Below are 5391 nucleotides of genomic sequence, written 5' to 3'. Positions count from 1 at the left end.
AGGAGAAACAGATACAGATAACATCTCATATGTGGGGGAAAAATTTGAAAAAAAAAAAAGAAAAGGTGCTCACTTAAATTTATAATGCTTCCAATACAACCAAAAGTAATAATTCCAACAAAAACCCAGGAATCCATCTGTTTCATCAGTGGTACTGAAAACGCAAGAGAATTTAGTTTAAACTAGAAAACTAATTTGACTTGTTGCTTCATATTGACTCATATGAGCAGAAGAGCTTGAAGTGGCTTTTAAATACAAGGCTCTTGTGTACAAGTGGGACAGAAAAAGCTGCTGATTCTGCTTGTACATCTGGACATGCCACTGCTGCTGCCACCTGAGTACAGGCAGTGTCAGAGCCGACACACTAATGTGAGTCCATAGGCTTACTGCACCTGTAACTAAAGACACTGAAGCAGTTCTAAGACGGGGGTAAAAAAAACCCCACAGAGTTAAGAGTACTAATCTAAAACCGGATTAAGGTTTGCAGCAGAAAGTCACAGTGGACCACGGCAACTCAGAGTAGGGTGTACAACACGTGGGAGAGCTGCGAGTACACACAAATCCAGAGTTAAACCAGACCTGAAGGAATTAAAAGAAAAAAAACCCCACCAAATCACTAATCCTGCACCACTTAATAATTTTTAAAATATTTACAAATACCTAGTACTATCACGTAACAGGATGTCAAAGCAGCAGGGCTGCACTTATCAGCTGTGACCTTTCCATGAATCATGCCCAGTGAAGTTATATATGTTCCAACAGCAACTGAAATAGTAATGAGCTCGTAAAGCTTGTAGTGAACAGGATATAAGAAAATAACCTAAGCACTCTGTCTTGCAAGTTTTAACACCACTCTGTGTACAAACACACACAATTCACAATAACAATACTCACTATCTACCCTAGCTGCGAGCACATATGGTTCCCTGAGATTAACACAATAGAAACCCATCAAATTAATCCATTTCTAGTAACAGAATACATTTTATCATTTGCTCCAAAGACTTAAAATGCTTCTAGAGTTTGGAACAGCCAAGAGTAGTGGGGGTTGAAACCTAACAAAGGTTTGAGATACTGATAACTTTAGAGAATGAGGTTTTAGAACTTATCTCTAAATTTTATTACAAAGGTAACGGCTTGACCATCATCAAGAAAACACTGGGGATACATCATGTTTTCCATAATAGGTTTAAGGAATTATCATAAGGAACAACTATACATAATTTCTGCTCACATTCATACATTAGAATTTGGGAAGCTGTAACCGAACACAATAGCAATCCTGTTTCACAAAGAAATCCTCCACAACTTCAAAAAAGAAAAGAAGAAATCAATAGCAGATGTTGGGAGGGAAGATTAATGTTGAGGTCTATCAGTTACTACGGGGAGCCATCAGCTACTCTGCTGACTCAGAGAACAGCACAAGCCATACAAGGAAAATACTTCCAAACGGTCCTTCAGTACAACCTTAATGTTTGGACTAAGCCAGAGCTTGAATTTTGGCAGACTGTACATGTTTCCATTATTTCAGCCTGCTATACAGGCTCTGATATCAAAGTAACTACGCAAAATTTGGAAAGTTCTCTCAGTAGGCCAGAAGAGGGGAAAAAACACCAAAGCAACAGCTTTCAGGAATCAGCTTTTACAGATGACATGGTGGCCTACAATTGGACTGCATCATCTCCGAACTCCCTTCCAGCTTTAATATCCTACTTCATAGCATCCATTCCTACCAACACTTGGTATCAACAAGTGATTGTTTTAAGTACTTGGGAAACAGTAGAGTTGCCAGACTTATTGGATACTAAACAAACTGGTTCTCATCCACTTACTGTATTTAACAGTAACGGCAGTGAAACAAAAACCAGCAGCAACCACGAACATAAGTATACTCCGCAGTTTGTGGGGAAAAAACCCCAAAACAACAAAACCCCCAACCATTAGACAGACACACACCGTTGGCATATGATTTTACCTTTTCAAGGCTAAGCCTTTCAAAAGATTTTTTTTTAAAAAAAAAGAAAAAAAAAATCATACGACTCACTCCCCATTTCACAGAGGCTGGCATTCTTTTAGATGGTCAATGTCAAACTAGCAAGCTTCTCAGAAAATTTAGAAGGGTGTGCAGCGGAATTAAGTGTCTAGGATTCATGCCTACCGCTTCTCTCTGCCCAGAGAGAAAACCAGCGTAATTGCAAAGAGCCTACCTCATTGACGAGAAAAAAAAAACAGTCGGAGGGGGACGGGAGAGGCGCAAAGCAGAGCTCGGTGTCCGAACCAGTGCCACCGGTGCCGCCCCACAGCAGCCCACCGAGCCCGACTGTCCGGGGCAGGCGCCGAGCAGCCGCACACCTGCGGGCAGCCGCGTTCCGGCGAAACGGACGGACGGACGGACGCCGCGGCGGGGCCCCGTGCGGCTCCGAGCACGTGTAAGCTACGGCAGTGACTTAAGACCCACAAGCGCGGGTGTCACGACAGTCACGACAACAGCGACCGCGGCGACTCACTCTCCAAAGCCGCGCCCGGTCCTTAGGCGGCGGGACAGAGGAACCGGAACCCTCCTGCCGCCTGGGCGGAGAGGAGCCCGGCTACCCTCAAGGCGGCCCGCGCTACGCGGGGCGGAGAGGGCGTCGCCCCTCGCCGCGGGCGGGCAGCCCCTCGCCGTGGGCCGAGCAGCGCACGGCCCCCGCGGGGCGAGGGGAGACGGGCAGCCCACCCGCCACGAGGAGGAAGGATCCCGCCGGCACCGCTCACTCACTTACTCCTCTCCGGAGCTCGGCCCCACCGCAGCAACAGCTCCCACCGGCCACGACCCCTTCGCTCCTTCCTTCCCCTTCCTCCTCCAGCGGCACTTAACCCCACCCCCGGCCTTACCCGCCTCCTCCCGCCGCCGCCGCCGGCAGTTTGAAGGCAAATCCGGTTGCGTCACTTCCAGCCCGGCGAGGCGGTGTTGTGTGTTGCAGGGCTGAAGGTCTGCCCACACGCTGATCTCTCTTTTAGCGTTATTACTGCCCGTGATGAGCTCTTCGTTTCTTTTTTTTTTTTTTTTTTTAAAAAAGGGCGGGGAGAACAAAGAAGTCAGCGTGAAAAAGGCAACTGCATTGGCCGGGAATCGAACCCGGGCCTCCCGCGTGGCAGGCGAGAATTCTACCACTGAACCACCAATGCTTTGTGCGGCAAGTTTTCTCCTACTCCGTCAGTCGAAGGTGACAAGGGCCGTCTGCGCCTGCGCAGGCCCGAGTTACCAAACGCCCCGCCGCGACCGTTTGAAAGCCCGCAGCGACGGCAGCGTTTGATTTTCAAACGTATTTACCATAGGGCTGTGGTGAGAGTTGGCACCTGTTGCCACACGTGCAACCTGATTTTTTTTTTTTTTCTTTTTTTCCCACGTAATCATTTGCTTTGTGGCAGTCTCACAGCTCTTCAAACCGTTATAAAGGATGTTGTTCTGGGAAAGAAAGCACATCGCACGCTACAGGGCTTAGGAAAATCAGATCCCGAGCTCACGAAGTCACAGGAAACTGCCCTTGCGTACTGCGTCCTGGATGGAGCGGTCACTTATCGCCAGTCTGGATAGACTCGGCTGCTTAGCAACAAACGGGATCTACAGGTTGGGCGCAATGCCGCAGGTTTATGATCGCCCATTAGAGCGAACGCACAAGACCTGGAGCGTTACTTAGTCTTTTAATTAAGTTTATCATATCCATACCTACCCGTTTGCTCTTACATTTTTACCTATTTAACATCTTTAAATGGGCAATTTGCATCTATTGCTAACGATTGTCTGAATTTAATGCAGCCATTTCTACATTAACCAAAAGAAAGCTGTTTTGTGAGTTTTTAAAATTCTAAGTGTTACTGTATCACATGGCTTGGTTGATTAGAGATGAAGGGATTGCCCTGCTGTTTATAGATTGCTAATGAATGAAAAATGGTGCTGTACTTCCACCCTGCCCCTTCCCAAACCAAAGGCAGAAGAATTAGGACATAATACCGTCTCTGCAACAAGGCGCTGGTTTCTGCATCAGCAGTTTGAGACGCGCATTCGAAGAGGTGGACTGTCTCAAAGACAATTTCCCCCCCTAACAAACACGAAAGCTGTGATGTTTTGTCATCTCTCTCTTAAGAGAAGGAACAGCTTCATGATACATAATGTATGCACAATAAATAACTAAGATTTAATTAATTTTTTTTTAAAGAAGCAACAGAGGACAGGGAAAGAACACTAACAAATTGAACTCTTGAACACCAAAATGTACACTTTTGAGAACAGGTTACGAACAAGAGATGACAGCTAAGTACAATAAAATTTTTGCTATTAAACATATGCAAAAGCTGTTGTAACATAAAAGGGGACTCAGGGGAGAGGGGTGTGAAGCAGAAGGAAATTACAATAAATGCATTTGGGCAACTAATGTTTACATTTCATATTTGATTAGCCAGAACAAGAATTTGATTTTCACTTATAAAGATTTCTTGTATTTTTTTTTATTACCCCAGCAGGTGCTACACTACAGAAACCAATTCTGAGAAAATAAAAGCAGGTTCCAAAACTCAGAAGGAATGCCACTGATTACCAGTAGCTCATAATTTAGTTATGCTGTTAACAAAGCTGGAATTCTTTCTCTTACTCTGAACTACCTAACTTTTAAGTGTCAACACAACCATCTACCCCTAGGTCAAATATGCATGCTGCCCCAACAGTTCAGTCAGCAGGGGCACGGAGGCCTCAGCTCCTCAACTATCCAGCAAAGACAAACAGGAAATCTGGCGCTTCTGCGTGAAGAGGAAAGGACGCTCTAGGGTACCTAACTGGGAAAGTCAGCATAAAAGATGCACATTCTTTTAATATGAGTACCAGGGGACTCGGTGATTATGGTCCAAGCCACCACCACATAACCCTATAAAACCCAAACATCCCAGTAAGCATTTTGAGATCACATACTACACGTGTAGCTGGGCTACAGAATACTCAAAAGACCGGTGAGTAACTTACTATGGCTGACAGAGAATGCAAGATTGTTAAGTCTACCAACTAGGCACGTAATAAATGAATAATTCGCTTAAGCGGAACGGTGCAGCGGTCTATGCTTTTAATTGGAGGATCCAAAAGAATTAACAGTCAGAAGGATATTTATACAAAAAAGACATTGTATATACATATACACACATGGAATATATCTATATGTATCTATATAGATATATATCAATCAGTAAACTTGAATAATGCCTGTATCAAGAGCATCTTAAGGCATTCAAACATTTTACTACGACATTGACCCAATTATTATCTTTTTGCTTTGGCTGAATTAAAGCAAACAGATTAAAGGTCTGATCTGAAACACCACAGACATCTGAAACCAAAGCCTAATACTATCTCAGGTGACAGCA

At 44.7% G+C, this 5391-nt stretch overlaps 1 non-coding gene across 1 annotated transcript; it reads right to left on the bottom strand.

Annotated features, from left to right (window-relative positions):
- Nucleotides 1–3097: 3097 nt before the first annotated feature.
- TRNAG-GCC (transfer RNA glycine (anticodon GCC)) lies at nt 3098–3168 on the bottom strand. Its single transcript has one exon. It is a non-coding gene; the product is annotated as a tRNA-Gly (tRNA).
- Between the last annotated feature and the right edge of the window lie 2223 nt (nt 3169–5391).

This window comes from Tauraco erythrolophus, chromosome 2 (genome assembly GCF_009769465.1).
Source record: "Tauraco erythrolophus isolate bTauEry1 chromosome 2, bTauEry1.pri, whole genome shotgun sequence".
Lineage (NCBI taxonomy): Eukaryota > Metazoa > Chordata > Aves > Musophagiformes > Musophagidae > Tauraco > Tauraco erythrolophus.
This window is presented reverse-complemented; position numbering and strand designations above follow the sequence as displayed.